Consider the following 15580-nt stretch of genomic DNA (forward strand, 5'->3'; position numbering starts at 1 on the left):
CATTCTACATCCATTCATGTTGTTACAAATGGCAAAGATCCCTTATTTTTTTATGGCTGAGTAATATTCCAATGTATGTATTTGTGTGTGTGTGTGTGTGTGTGTGTGTGTATTTAAATATATTTTTTCTTTATCCATTTATCTGTAGATACTTGGACTATTTCCATTATTTTGCTACTGGAAATAATGTTGCAATAAACATAGGGGTGCATATATTTTTCAAATTAGTGTTTTCATGTTTTTTTAGGTAAATACCCAGTAGTGGAATTACTGGATCGTACAGTAGTTCTATTTTCAAATTTTTGAGGCACTTTCTGTCTATCATAGAAGCTGCACCAATTTGCTTTCCTACCAACAGTACATGAGGGTTTCTATCTCTCCACATACTTACAAATACTTGTTTCTTGTGTTTCTTTGTTTCTTTTTTTTTTTTTTTTGGTTTGGTTTTTAGCCATTCTGATAGATGTAAGGTGATATCTTGTAGTTTCTATTTGCACTTCCCTGATGATAAGTGATGTTGAGCATCTTTTTATGTGCCTGTTAGCCATCTGTATATCTTTGGAGAAATGTCTGTCCATGTCTTCTGCCCATTGTTTAATAGGATTATTTGCTTTTTGCGTGAGTTTGAGTTTTATAAATTCCTTATACATTTTGTATACAAACCCTTTATCAAATATGTCATTTACAAATATCTTCTCCCACTTAGTCGATTGTCTTTTAATTTTGTTGATTGTTTCCTTTGCTGTGCAGAAGCTTTTGATTTTGATGTAGTCCCAATAGTTTATTTTTGCTTTTGTTTCTTTGCCTAGAAGATGTGTCTAAAAAAATATTGCTATGGCCAATGTTAGAAAAATTACTGCCTGTGCTCTCTTCTTAGATTTTTATGGTTGTAGGTCTCATATTTAGGTGCACACGGACCTTTTAATTCATTCTGTTTCATTTGTCAACTTACCTGTACACAGCACATTGTCAGAATTATTGTTGCCTTATAGGTAGCCTTGTAACTGGGTAGACAGGACCCCATTTTATTCTTTTTTTTTCAAAATATAGTTATTTTGGGGTCTTTATACTTACATAGGAATTTTAGTGTAGATTTAAGATTCATGAAAAAAATAGAATTTTGTCTGTAGCAATGCTTACCATATAGATGAAATTAGGGAGAATTACTTCAACATTTCCTTATAGATTTTTTGTTAGATTTATACCTAGGTATTTCTCCTCCTCCTCCTCCTCCTCCTTCTTCTTCTTCTGATTCTAAGGTAAATAGTACTGTGTTATTAATATCAAAATCCAATTGTTTTATTGCTCATACTTAAGAAAGGAATTGACTTTTTAAAAGAGTTTTTTTATTAATCTTATACCCTATCATCTTTCTATACTTGCATATTCGTTCCAGGAGGGTTTTTTTTTTTTTGTCATTAATTCTTAAAGATTTTCTATATGGACAATCATGTCATCTATGAACATAGATAGTTTTATTTCTTTCCCAATCTTTATACCTTTTGTTTCCTTTTTTTTTTTGTCTTACTACATTACCTAGGACTTCCAGAATGATGTTGAATAGGAGTCGTAAAGGTGGACATCTTTGCCTTGGTTCTGATCTACTGGGAAGGCATCTATTCATTTGTAAGGACCTTTTATTGTCTATGAATAATGTTTTGATTTTACAATAAGATTCCACACATTTTTTTAATTTCCAGCCTTTTTTAAAAACATTTTGATGCTATTAATATTTGTATGTTTATTTTTATGTCCAGAAATCCTCCTGAACATTCTTACTACTTTTAATAATATCTCTTCTGTTCTTTGGGTGTACAATAATATAATCTGCAGTAATGATATTTTGTTTATTCCATCCTAATTCTTTCATCTGTTGTCTCTTATCCTTGTCTTACTCTGTTAGCTACAATCTGTTAAAAAGGTGTAGTGATAGCAAACATCCATTTCTCATCCTGACTATTTTAGTTGTTTTCAAGCACAATTTAAAGGGAATATAAAAGAGGCGTGAATAGCTGACTCTGCAGATACAACTATTTCTCTCTTAGCTTCTCTTGGCCCATACTTTGACTCAGGGCAAAGATTAAATTCAGGGAATCACCAGTGAACATGACCTCAAGGTAAAAATAGCTCAAGGGTGTAGCTATAGAATCCTTTGTTGATAACTTAGAAAAATTGAAAGCAATGCCTCATAGACCTCGACAGCCTGAAAAAGGAGCTGTAAGAATCTTGAATGGTCTTCCATAAGCACCCTGACTCTCAATCAAAATTAATAAGAAGTCTGTCAAAAAGACATGTAGATTTGTTGTTTGTCTAATAGTGTAGACTATAATTTGATGCACAGGAAGCCCACAAAGTTTTAAAGAAATAATGTCAACTTGGACTAAAGAGACACACTGTTCAGAATGAGCTGGAAGCAGGCTGAGAAGGCTCCTTACTTATAAAACATAGGAATGAAGTAGAGGATGGAAACAAGAGCCTAGAGTACCAAGAGTTGAGGAGAACCAATCCCAGAAGATAGGTAACTTTTTGTTTTTATTTATTAATAAGTTTATTTATATTTCCTGGAATAGCATTAATTGAGAAACTTAACAAGCCAAACACGACCATGATCCAGAACTTATAAGAAATGGTGCAGGTCACTTGATAATGGAGGACTTTGCTGAGGTGCTGTGCCAGCAGTGCATCCTCATGATAAGCTTTTTGAGGGCTGGAGAAAGGTACCTGTGGAGAGCTGACACATCTCAGAACCCATTGTTGAGCTTCCCAAAAGATGCCAAAGAAAGCCTTTGAAAGAGATGTGCCACCCTCCTACACTGCTGGTGGGAATGTAAACTGGTGCAGCTGCTCTGGAAAACAGTGTGGAGGTTCCTCAAAAAACTATCCATAGAACTCCCTTATGATCCAGCAATAGCATTGCTGGGGATTTACCCAAGAGATACAGAAATGCTGATGCATAGGAACTCATGTACCCCAATGTTCATAGCAGCAATGTCAACAATAGCCAAAACATGGAAAGAGCCTAAATGTCCATCACCTGATGAGTGGATCAAGAAGATGTGGTATATATCCACAATGGAGTATTATATGGCAATGAGAAAGAATGACATATGGCCATTTGTAGGAAAGTGGATGGACCTTGAGGGTGTCATGCTAAGCAAAATAAGTCGGGCGGAGAAGGACAGATACTATATGCTTGCACTTATAGGTCTAACAGGAGAACAGGAGAAACCTAATGGAGGACCAGGGGGAGCGGAAGAGGGAAAGAGAGTTGGGGAGAGAGAGGGATGCAAAACTTGAGAGACTATTGAATGCTGAAAATGAACTGATGGTTGAAGGGAAAGGGGGAGTGGGGAAAAGAGGTGGTGGTGATGATGGAGGGCACTTATGGGGAAGAGCACTGGGTGTTTTATGGAAAACAATTTGACAATAAAATATTATGGAAAAAAAAAAAGAAAGAGATGTGCCATACTTTGGAAATCATTGTCCAGTCATCCAAGGAGGTGCCTGGGGGGTCCGCCATTTTGGGTGCCAGGTGCTGTTAGCTCCAGGTACTGCTGAGCCTCACGTCCTTCCACAGCTGAGCACTGTGGAAGTTACCTTAGCAGGCACTGAAAGAGGCCATGCACAGGGATGTGCCACGTGGTACTGGTCTCCTGGTGCTACAGTGGCTACTCACACTGCACACTGCAGGAGCCTTCCAAGAGGAGTACCCTGGACCTAGATACAGAGACTCCTTTAGTGTCTTCTGGGGACAAAGTTTAACACAGTGTCAGCTGGCAAGGGAGAAATATCTATAGGTTGCAGAGTAGACAGTGAAAGGTGGATTTGGAACTGAGTAGCAATAAAGGGGTAACTGGAACACCAAACATTACATATTTACTTCTATTAATTTTATCGAGGAAGTAAACTGAATTAGAAATTTTGCAGGTGTCTTGCTTTACACCTACATACTGATTACAATAAATGTTTTCATTTTAAGAATATTTTTATCAATGGCTTGAGGGCATATAAATCAATTATATGTATGACTCAAAGTTGGAAGAACTGGCTAACAGTGACACAGTAAGTGATGGTGCACAGTGGGTATTCCTGTAAATATTTGTTGGATGAAAACTTAAGTGAACGGATAACTATATTCTCATTTAACAGGATCTTAAAAGATTCGAGCCAAATTTGACATTTTAATAATGTTTTAAATGTTAATTCAAAGTCATAGGATGAAGGATGAGTCTATAAGGGGGTCTATAAAGCATGACACTTCCTTGAAAAAAGATACAAGAGTTTTAGATGACTATAAGCTCAAAATGAGCTAAATGAAAGAAAAAAGGAAAAGTCTAGGTGGATTCCAGGTTCAGATGTCAGGTTAATTTCACCTTTAGAGATTCTTCTGGTAAAATGGTAGTATCTTCCTAGAGCAATTTTTTGAGAATGTGAATCTGCTTTGGAGCTCAGTGGAGAGTTGTTTAGTAACTGATTACCATTATATGAGTATGGAAGGGAGCAGTACCAAGAGAGATAATGACATCAACCTTGCCCACTGGTAGGTCACCTGCAATATTGTGTTCTATGTTAGATATCACCATTTAAGGCTTACACTGAAGAAACTTTTTACTGTTTTTAATTTTTTTTAAATTTTAAATGTTTATATTTGAGAGAGAGAGAGAGCGCGCGCGCGCATGCACATGAGAAGGGGAGTGGCAGAGAGAGGAGGACAGAGGAGCCAAAGCAGGCTCTGTTCTGACAGCAGAGAGCCCAATGCTGGGCTTGAACTCATGAACTATGAGATCATGACCTGAGCCCAAGTTAGACGATTAACTGAATGAGCCACCCAAAGTGCTCCTGTTTTTATTGTTGTTAGAATTTGATGGAAGTACTGAACTTTCTCCTGGAAGAGTGCACACTGCATACATATATAACTTTTTGTATAAAATTACAAAAGTTAATGGTTCATGGAATCTAGATTAAAAATTCTTGAGTTGGAGAATATGGGAAAATATACCTTAAATAATAATAAAACCCACTTTTAGCGAACAGTTCTATGGGTCAAGGCTCTACTAGGTGATTTTAAATGTAGTGTCTCCTTTAAGATGCAACAACAATCTTTCAAAATGGGAAGCATTCCTTCACTTTTCAATAGAGGTAACAGTGACAGATATTTTGTTATTTGTTTAGAGTCACACAATGGCACATCTGGAATTCCAATTCTCTGGGGTACTTCTCTCTCAAAGCTCATTATTTCCATTTGCTCTAAAGGAACATATCTGGCCTTTACTGCTTAATAAATGTCTGAACAGTAAATAAATTAAAAGCTGCTATGTGGAAGATATCTTATTTTGTATTGCCCTGGAAAGGATGCATGAGTAAAACTTATACAGAGCTTGATATTTGTCATTTCTTTCATTCTTTCAGTTGTTTGTTCATTTATTCATTCACTTATAAATCCTATAATACTAGTCCATTGCATTTTCCTAATGATTTTTCTTTTGTAACGAACTTGTTTTCACATAAAATCTAACATAGCTTTACCTTTACTTTGTGAGGCAGATAAGGCAGATAGAATTACTACTGTTTTGTAAGTAATGCTACTCAAACAAAGGGATTACATGATGTGCCCAATGTTGGAGAGCAAATTATGATCAGTTCCATGCTCCGTCCGTCATCTAGTCCAGGTTCCTTCAACCATGGCCTTCTGCTTCTTGGAACATCTCACTATAAAATGAAACATAAGACAATCAGAGGTGCATGGTATATGTAGGAGTTTAAAGGGCTGCAGTCCATTTTGGCTGGCCATATAATTTATGAAAACATTTAGAAATCCTAAATTAAAGAATTATTAATATTTTAGATCTATATCCTCCCTATTAATGTAAAGGAGTTCAGAGATGTACAATTAAACATCTTGACTCTTGGAAAGGAAGAATATTACTTTTGAATTTTGGGGGGAAATTTTTATACCAGGGTTCAGTGGTAACAGAGAATTCCATAAGGATCCACCCTGCTGCCTTTTTCATTCTCCTTTACTACTGTTTCTTTCAGGATTAGTAAAACTTCCTTCCTCTTCTTCCCTTTGCTTACTAAAGCAAAGTGCAGAGTTTCACAAGATACCTTAGCTACAACCTAATTTCACTGCTCATATTAATTACTTTGTTTTATGTGGAATTTTACAATTTACAGAGTTCTTTCCCACACATGTCTTCTGATTATCAAACCACCTGGTTTCGTAGGCAGACTAGATCTTGTGAATCCTTATTTTAGGAATGAAGAAAATTGAGGTCCAGAGAAGTTAAAAGACTTCCCTTGGTCACACAGCTATGTGTGGTACATCTAGGGTTTTAGGCTCACCAGCTTTGCTACCTCTTTCCACTAACAGAGCTGAGACAAGAGAGTCCAATAAGTACAAATTAGGAAATAGATGCTAAGGTGATTTTTGTAGCTAGCAGCAGCACTAAAACCTTTTAGGATGACTTGGATCTGTTTCTAGAGCCACCTTCAATCTTGTTTTTTAGGAAAGTCTGTTTACCTATTCTGGTCTGGAACAATTTGGTTTTCTTGTGTCAGGATTTCTCTTAGGAAAAGGTAAAGGGATAAATTGTTCTCATGACAGTTCCAGGTTTTTGGATGGATCCAGAAATTGTTTTCTGAATCTGTCAACTGCTCCCAATGATTGAGGTTTTGGCTGGAGATGATTTTGGCAGGTCACTCCAGTGCAACTCTCCTGCTTCCCTTCTTTCTGCTTGTTTTTGTCAAGTTAGAACCTAACTTGCATAGGCCTATTTGTCAAAGAGGGCCAAGAATGAAAACAAATGGTGGCATCTATTCACACCTTCAAAGGTAAATCACACTCCACTCACTTAAAAAAAAACTGGGGTATAATTGATATATAACATTATAATAATTTTAAGTGTACAATGTAATGACTCTATATTTGTATACATTATAAAGTGTAAAGTGATCATCACAATAAGTCTAGTTAACATATCACCATCTATAATTACAAATTTATTTTTCTTGTGATAGGCACTTTTAAGATCTAGTCTCTTAGCAACTTTCACTTAAGCAATATAATATTATTAACTATAGTCACCATACTATACATTACATCACCATGACTTATTTTATAACTAGAAATTTGTATCTTTTGACCCCTTTCACCCATTTTTCCCACACCTACTTCCCATCTCTGGCAACTACCAACCTGTCTCCGTATATATGAGCTTGGTATACTTTTAGATCCTACATATAAGTAGAATCATACAGTATTTGTCTTTCTCTGCCTTATTTTACTTAGCATGATGCACTCAAGGTCCATCCATGTTGTTGCAAATGACAAGATTTCATTCTTTTTTTTATGGCTGAATAATATCCCATTATATATATTATGTAGGAGTTATATATGTATATATGATATGTATGATATGTATATAGGATATATATATGTGTATATATACACACACACATATGATATATATGTTTTTGGTAGTGTCCTTTGCAGAAAAGCATTTGTCTATGATTATTTTTTTCTTGTTAAGAAACCATTGCCTAACATATACACACTATATATGTGTATATACACATATGCATATGTATATATGCACCAACTTTTCTTTATTCATTGATCTATCACTGGACACTTAAATTGTTATCATGTCTTGTTATTATAAGTAATTCTGCCATGAACATAGGGGTACATGTATCTTTTTGAGTTAGAGTTTTTACTTTCTTCAGATCAAAACCCAGAAGCAAAACTGCTAGATTACATGATGAATCTATTTTTAATTTGTTGAGGAAACTTCAAACTGCTTTCTGTAGTGGTTGCACAAATTTACATTCTCACAAATAGTGCACAAGGATTCCCTTTTCTCCACATCCTCATCACCACTTGTTAGTTTTTATCTATTTGATAATAGTCAGTCTAATAAGTGTGAGGTGATATTTTATTATACCTATTCGCTTTTTAAAGAAATTAATGTGACAGCTGTATTTCTTTGTTGTATTATTTTTATAATGAATTTACTAAGCTGTATATAATTTATATCCTATAAAATTCACCCTCTTAAATTCTGCGGTCCAGTGGGTTTTTTTAGTATATTCATGAATATACTACCTACCCTACCTACTTCCCCTCCTGCAACCCTGTTTGTTCTCTGTATTTAAGAGTCTCTTATGGTTTGCCTCCTTCTCTCTTTTCATCTTATTTTTCCTTCCTTTCCCCTATGTTCAGCTGTTTTGTTTCTTAAATTCTGCAGATGAGTGAAATAATATATTTCTTTCTCTGACAGACTTATTTCACTTAGAATAATACACTCTGTTTCATCCACATTGTTTCAAATGGCAAGATTATATTCTTTTTATTGCTGAGTAGTATTCCATAGTGTAAATAAACTATATCTTCTTTATTCATTCATCAGTTGATGGACTTTTGGACGCTTTCCGTAATTTGGCTATTGTTGATAGTGTTGCTATAAACATTGGGGTGCACATGCCCTTTTGAATCAACATTTTTGTATCCTTTGGATAAATACCTAGTAGTGCAATTGCTGGGTTGTAGGGTGATCCTATTTTTAATTTTTTGAGAAACCACCATACTAATTTCCAGAGTGACTACACCAGTTTACATTCCCACCAACAGTGCAAGAGGGTTCCCCTTTCTCTACATCCTCACCAACATCTTTTGTTTCCTGAATTGTTAACTTTAGTCATTCTGACAGGTGTGAAGTGGTATCTCATAGTAGTTTTGATTTGTATTTCCCTAATGATGAGTGATGTTGAGCATCTTTTCATGTGTCTGTTAGTCATTTGAATGTCTTCTTTGGAAAATGTCTATTCATGTTTTCTGCTCATTTCTTCACTGGATTATTAGGGATTTTTTTTTGAAGGTGTGTTCAGTTTGATAAATACTTTATAGATTTTGGATACTAACTCTTTATCCTATGTGTCATTTGCAAATATCTTCTCCCATTCAGAAGGTTGTCATTTAGTTTTGTTGATTATTTCCTTCACTGTGCAGAAGCTTTTTATCTTATGAGGTTCCAATAGTTCATTCTTGCTTTTGTTTCTCTTGCCTCCGACATGTCTGGTAAGAAGTTGTTACAGCCAAGGTCAAAGAGGTGGCTGCCTGTGTTCTCCTCCAGGATTTTGATGATTTCCTGTATCACATTTAGGTCTTTCACCGATTTTGAATTTATTTTTGTGTATGCTGTAAGAAAGTGGTCTAGTTTCATTCTTTTGCATGTCACTGTCCAGTTTTCCCAGCACCATTTGCTGAAGAGACTCTTTTTTTTCCACTGGATAATCTTTGTTTTGTCAAAGATTAGTTGGCCATTCATTTCTGGGTCCCTTTCCGGGTTGTCTATTCTGTTGCATTGATATATGTGTCTGTTTTTGTGCTAATACCATATTGCCTTGAGGATTACAGCTTTGTCATACTGTTTGAAGTCTGGAATTTTGATGCCTCCAACTTTGGTTTTCTTTTTCAGGATTGCTTTGACTATTTGGGGTCTTTTCTGGTTCCATATAAATTTTAGGATTGTTTGTTCTAGCTCTGTGAAGAATGTGGCATGTTATTTGGATAGGGATTGTTTTGAATATGTGGATTGCTTTGGGTAGTAACAACATTTTAACAATATTTGTTCTTCCAATCCATGAGCATGAAATGTTTTTCTATTTTTTGTGTCTTCTTCAATTTCTTTCATAAGCTTGTATAGTTTTCAGTGTATAGATTTTTTACCTCTTTGGTTAAGTTTATTCCAAGGTATATTATGGTTTTTGATGTAATTGTAAATGGGATCAACTGATTTCTCTGTTTCATTATTGGTGGATAAAAGTGCAAACCATTTCTGTACATTGATTTTATATCCTGCGACTTTGCTGATCAGGTCTAGCAGTTTTTTGGTGTATTCTTTGGGTTTTCCACATAGAATATCATGTTATATGCAAAGAGTGAACGTTTGGCTTCCTCCTTACTGATTTGGATGCCTTTTATTTCTTTGTGTTGTCTGATTGCTGAGGCTAAGACTTCCAACATTATGTTGAATAACAGCAATGAGAGCGGACATCCTTGTGTTCCTGACCTTAGTAGGGAAGTGCTCAGATTTTCCCCATTGAGGATGATAGTGGTGGGTGTTTCATATTGGGATTCATGATTTTGAGGTATGATCGTTCTATTCCTATTTTCCTGAGGGATTTTATCAAGAAAGGGTGTTGTATTTTGTCAAATGCTTTTTCTGCATCTATTGAGAAGATCATGTGGTTCTTATCCTTTCTTTTATTAATGTGATGTATCACATTGATGGATTTGTGGACATTGAGCCAGCCCTAGATTGCAGGTATAGGTCTCACATGATCAGGTGAATAGTGTTTATAATATATTGTTGGATCTAGTGTGCTAGTTGTTGAGGATTTTTGCATCCATGTTCATCAGGGAAATGGTCTTTAGTTCTCCTTTCTTGTGGAGTCTTTGTCTGGCTTTAGAATCAAAGTAATGCTGACCTTGTAGAATGAGTTTGGAAGTTTTCCTTTCATTTCTATTTTTTGGAACAGCTTCAAAAGAATAGGTGTTATCATTTCTTTAAATATTTGGTAGAATTCCCCTCAAAAGCTCCAGGCAGGGGAACTGCTTCTCCCTGTGTGGCACATGGACCCCTCAGATCCTGATGCCTGCTCCTGGGGGTTCTCTCTGGTCCTTCACCAGAGCACTGCTAGGCACTGAGCTCCAGAATTTCAGACCCTGTGCTCCACTGTTTATATAATCTTGGTGGTATTGAAACCCTCTCCATTCTTCCCATGAATGGTTTTAGGGAACAGATTTCTTGTTCTGTTCCCTGCAAGTGTTTTCACTCTTTCTCTCTAGCTACTTTCGGGAAAGTGCTTTTCCTGCACTCCTGATGTGCCACATTCTCCCCCTTTTCTCTTTCTCTTTCTCTGCCTTCTCTCCATAAAATCAGCTCCCTACTCTCCATGGCTGTTCTCTCCCCCAGTTCACCTCTCTGCACCACATACCTGCCAAGTTCTGTGGCTCAAGTTATGCAGATTTTTGTGTTAATCCTTAGATCAGTTTCCTAGGTGTCCAAAATGTTTTGGTGCTAATCTAGCTGTGTTTCAGGAACGCGTCAAGCTCAGGGTCTCCATGCTGCTATGCCATCTTACCTCCCTCCTCTCAAATATTCTTTCTGTTGCTTTCCGTCTCTCTTCCCATTATACACATCTCGATATGCTTAATGAAATCCTGTATATCTCTGAGGTTCTGTTCATTTTTTCCTCATTCTTTTTCTATTCTTTAGACTGGTTAATCTCAATTGATCTGTCTTCAAGTTTGCTCATTCTGTTACTAGTCTGCTTAATCTTCTATTGAGACTCTTTAATGAATTTTTTATTTCAGTTATTATACTTTTCAACTCCAGAATTTGTTTGCTTCTTTTTAATAGTTTCTATTTCTTTGCTGATATTCTTTATTTGTAAGAGATTGTTCTCATGGATTTCTTTAATTCTTTAATCACTATTCCTTTAGACCTTTGAACATATTTAGGGTAGTTTTTTTTTTTTAAGTCTTTTATCAGTAAGTGCCCTCAGACAAAGTTTCTATTGATTGCTTTTTCCTCTTGTGCATGGTCCACACTTTTCTATTTCTTTGTATGTTTCATCATTTTTTCCCCCAAACTAGATATTTAAATGATATAATGTGACAACCTTTGAAATCAGATTCTTTCTTCCCCAGGACTTGTTGCTGTTGATTTTTGTTTTCTCTGTTGGCTAAGTGACTTTCTGGGCTTAATTCCCTAAAATTTGTTTTATTTATATGTGGCCACTCATGTCTCTGTTCGATTGGGTTAACAGTCAATGAATTTTTGTCTTTTTAAAAATTAACTCTCCTTGAATTGTTGTAAGCCTTTGGTTAACATCGAGTTCTGAAAAAGTTTGATTTTTCCAGCGTTTGCATTCCTCTTATAGGGGAGTGTCTTTTCTGAGGTCTTTTCATCAGTATTCCAGAAGTGTTTCTTTTTGCATATTTCCTATTGAATTACACCAAAACTAATGGAAAAATGCACCCCCCCCCGAGATTCCTAACCTCATTTGCCTCACATCCGTTTTCCCCAGAAATATTGTTAAATTCTGTGGACCTGAACATCAGATTGTCTTTTTGTGAACAAAGAATTTTATTTTGAATTCATTTATATGACATTATTCAGAGGTACTTACTGTATGTCATTAGAAACAACATTAGAACTTGTGACTAAATCCTATTCCTCCCATTTGTTCTACTTCTCATTAATGTAATTGTGCCTTCCTTAACCCTCCGGGGTCATCTTATAGAGATAAAATCTAAGTGCAGTCACAATTTAGTTATTTGTCAGCAATTTTATGAAGTGTTTTACTCTCATTAGTTTATTTGACATTCATAAAAGCTTTATGTAGTTGGTACTTTTGTTAGCCCCATTTTGTAGCAGAAGAAACTGAAGTTTCAAAGGTCAAGCAACTTGTCCAAGATCACCCAGCTAGTAAGCGGCAAGCCTGGTACTCAAACCCAGGAATTCTCACTGTAGAGACATGTGCAGTGACTACACGCTTCTGATCACTACCTTACAGAGATATGAGGAAATAGGAGAGTCTGGAATGGGGGGACAGACTAAATTAATCTTGACGGATTCTCTTAGTGGAGACAGTTTTTGGCACTATGAGTGTATATTCTTCTTTACCTTTTAGATCTTTTATCAGTATCACTATGAGAAATCTTTGGAGCTGCTTTATTAAGCTGACCAGTTAGAAGGAAATCAGACATATTGGGAACATGAGCTTGAGCATCATATTAAATTATTTTTGTGATTTAAATGTAAACATAAAAGTAAGAGGGATTTGTAGACTTAGAGTATTTCTGTCAGAATAATTATAGTGATTTTTGGATAAAAAGAATTAAAATGGTAAGTATTTTCCTTTTACATAATAGTATACTGGATGAATAAATGAAAATTGTTTTATAAGAAGTGTTTTAAACAATTAATTTTTAAAAGCAAGTTAAGTATATTTTTCTTGATATTGTTTTATAATGGTTATAACAAAATAGTATATTTTCCCTAAGAAAATTATGATTTTCTTGGTGATGTTTATAATTGCAAATTTATCAACTTGGAATTATAGTGTTAAATGCAATCATCTTTAAATTTTTGAGGTAAAAATGCTGCACTCTGGAAGACAAATAAAATATTTATGTCATATAATAGTCCTTTTATTTAGTTTAAGAAAATAAAGTTAATTTATATAGCAGGGAGAAACCATGAATAAAAAATACTTGCCAAACTCAAGAAAATTTTAAAAATGCGAATTTATTTCTTATTATGCAATATTCATACACTGATAGTATCACCACATACAAACAAATTTACATTTTCTTCATTAATGAGAGCACTGATGTCATGTAGTATTTAATACTTTAAAGAGTGGCATTTTGAATTGAATTTTTATCCTATTTAAGTCCTTACTTTTCTTTCCACTTGAGAGAAAAATCACATTCACTTTAAAGAGATTTTAAGGTCACTTTTAAGCTCACACTATGAAGATATCAATAACATTTTCTTTTAGGCATCCATGAAGATTTAGCTAAGAAGCTTCTAAATAACTAATGGAAAAGGACCAACGGTACCGGAAGTGTTCTGAAATATTTCTTCAGATTAGAGTAACTGGACATTCCGCCCATGGTAGCTGGTTTGTTGTTGGCCACCATGCTCTTCTGCCTGGCTATCATGCGGAACAGGGGAAAACATTCTTATATTATGGTTGTGTGCTCACACATCTGTTTTGGAAGTCTGGTGGATGTGCATTCTTTTAAGCAACACACTCTAGCTCTTAAGTCTATGTTCAGGTTCGTTAGTTTGCACTCTTAATCATGTGTCCTTAGCCAGTTGGCCTGGAGTGGCCAGAAAGGTCTTTGAGAACTGCTGCTGACCTGAGAGTGTGGGGTAATTTACTGTCTCCCTCAGAAATCTGGCTACCCAGAAGCAACCTTACACAGCTGCTTCACATCAGAGTTGCAGTCAGCTAATCATTCTGGAATATTAGCTGCTATAGACAGTTAGGCAGGTTATTGGATCAACATTTTCTGGATTGCAGCCCTGTCAGGTGCCTCATTTAGCCCGATTTATCCAGAGATTTTTCCTTTGGGTGTTCCACCAGCATTTGAACTCTGGTGAGACAGACTTTGGAACAGTAAAGCTTACTCCCTAAGCATTCTGTCAATAGTGTTTTTCTAACTGCACCGACGCTGACTCAAGGCTTGTACTCATGAACCATGAGATCATGACCTGAGCTGAAGTGAGATGCTTAACCAACTGAGCCACTCAGGCGCCCCATCACTTATCCGATTTATAAAGGCTACACTCTCGTTGCCTTATCACCTCCCAAAGGCCCCACCTCCTAACATCATCACATTGGGCATTAGGATTCCACCATGTGAACTTTTGGGGACACAAACATTCAGACCATAGTCATTTAGTAACCATTTAGTACCAGAGCCTGGAATAGTCATTTAATAAATTTGTAATATATCTCCAGGGTAGGTATAAGGTGTAAGTAGGCAGTCAGAAGAATCAGAATACTGTTTCTGTTCTAGAGGAGTTTGTAACCATTTTTTTTTAAGCTTTGTGTAAGAAGTCAGTTAACTTACTTCTAGCATTTTTTTTGGCCTTAGAATTTGGAGCAGTACTTTGATATTACACTGGGCTTGAGGCATCATACTCCTCTTAGGGTTTTAATCATATAGAGAGCTTACACTCAAAATCTACCAGTAATTCTATATATATACCTAATAATATGGTGCTATCACTGTGGTTTATTCTGTAGTGAAGAGCACTAGTGGACCCATCAAAATGTTTTCTATTTCTAATAAAATGTTCCGGTTAGTTACAATCTCTTAATTTTTCTTCATATTGTGTTTCTAAAGCCACAGTATGTGTTTTCTCTGCTGGGTAAGTTGGTAATGAATTATGACCAGACATTGAGTTTTGAAAAAGTTGGCTAATGGAGATATTAGGAATAGGAAGAAGGGAGAGAATCTTTAGAAAGGTCCCTTGTTCTGAGAAATTATTCAACTTTTATAAATTTTGACTTTAGTTTTTCCTTTTTGTTATAACTACAGTTTATTTGAAAGGTGTTATGGTCTAAATGTTGGTATCTCCCCCAAATTCATACATTGAAATCCTGATGCCTGCTGTGATGTTATTTGGAGGTGGAGTGTTTGGGAAGCGATTAGGTCTTGAGGGTGGAGCCCTAATGAATGAGATTGGTGTTCTTATGGAAGAGACCCCACAGAGCTCTAGCCTCTTCCACCATGTGGGGATCCACAGAGAACTTCGGAGTCTGCAACCCAGAAGAATCCTTTCACAAGAACCTGACCTTGCTGGCACCCTGATCTTGGACTTGCAGTCTCCAGAACTGTGAGGAATAATTTTTTTTAAGTTTATTTATTTATTTATTTTGAAAGAGGGAGCAAGAGCATGTGAGCAGTGGAGGGGCAGAGAGAGAGGGAGAAAAAGAATCCCAAGCAGGCTCAGTGCTGTCAGTGCAGAGCCCAACACAGGGCTCAATTCCACAT

This window comes from Suricata suricatta, chromosome 8, assembly GCF_006229205.1.
Source record: "Suricata suricatta isolate VVHF042 chromosome 8, meerkat_22Aug2017_6uvM2_HiC, whole genome shotgun sequence".
Lineage (NCBI taxonomy): Eukaryota > Metazoa > Chordata > Mammalia > Carnivora > Herpestidae > Suricata > Suricata suricatta.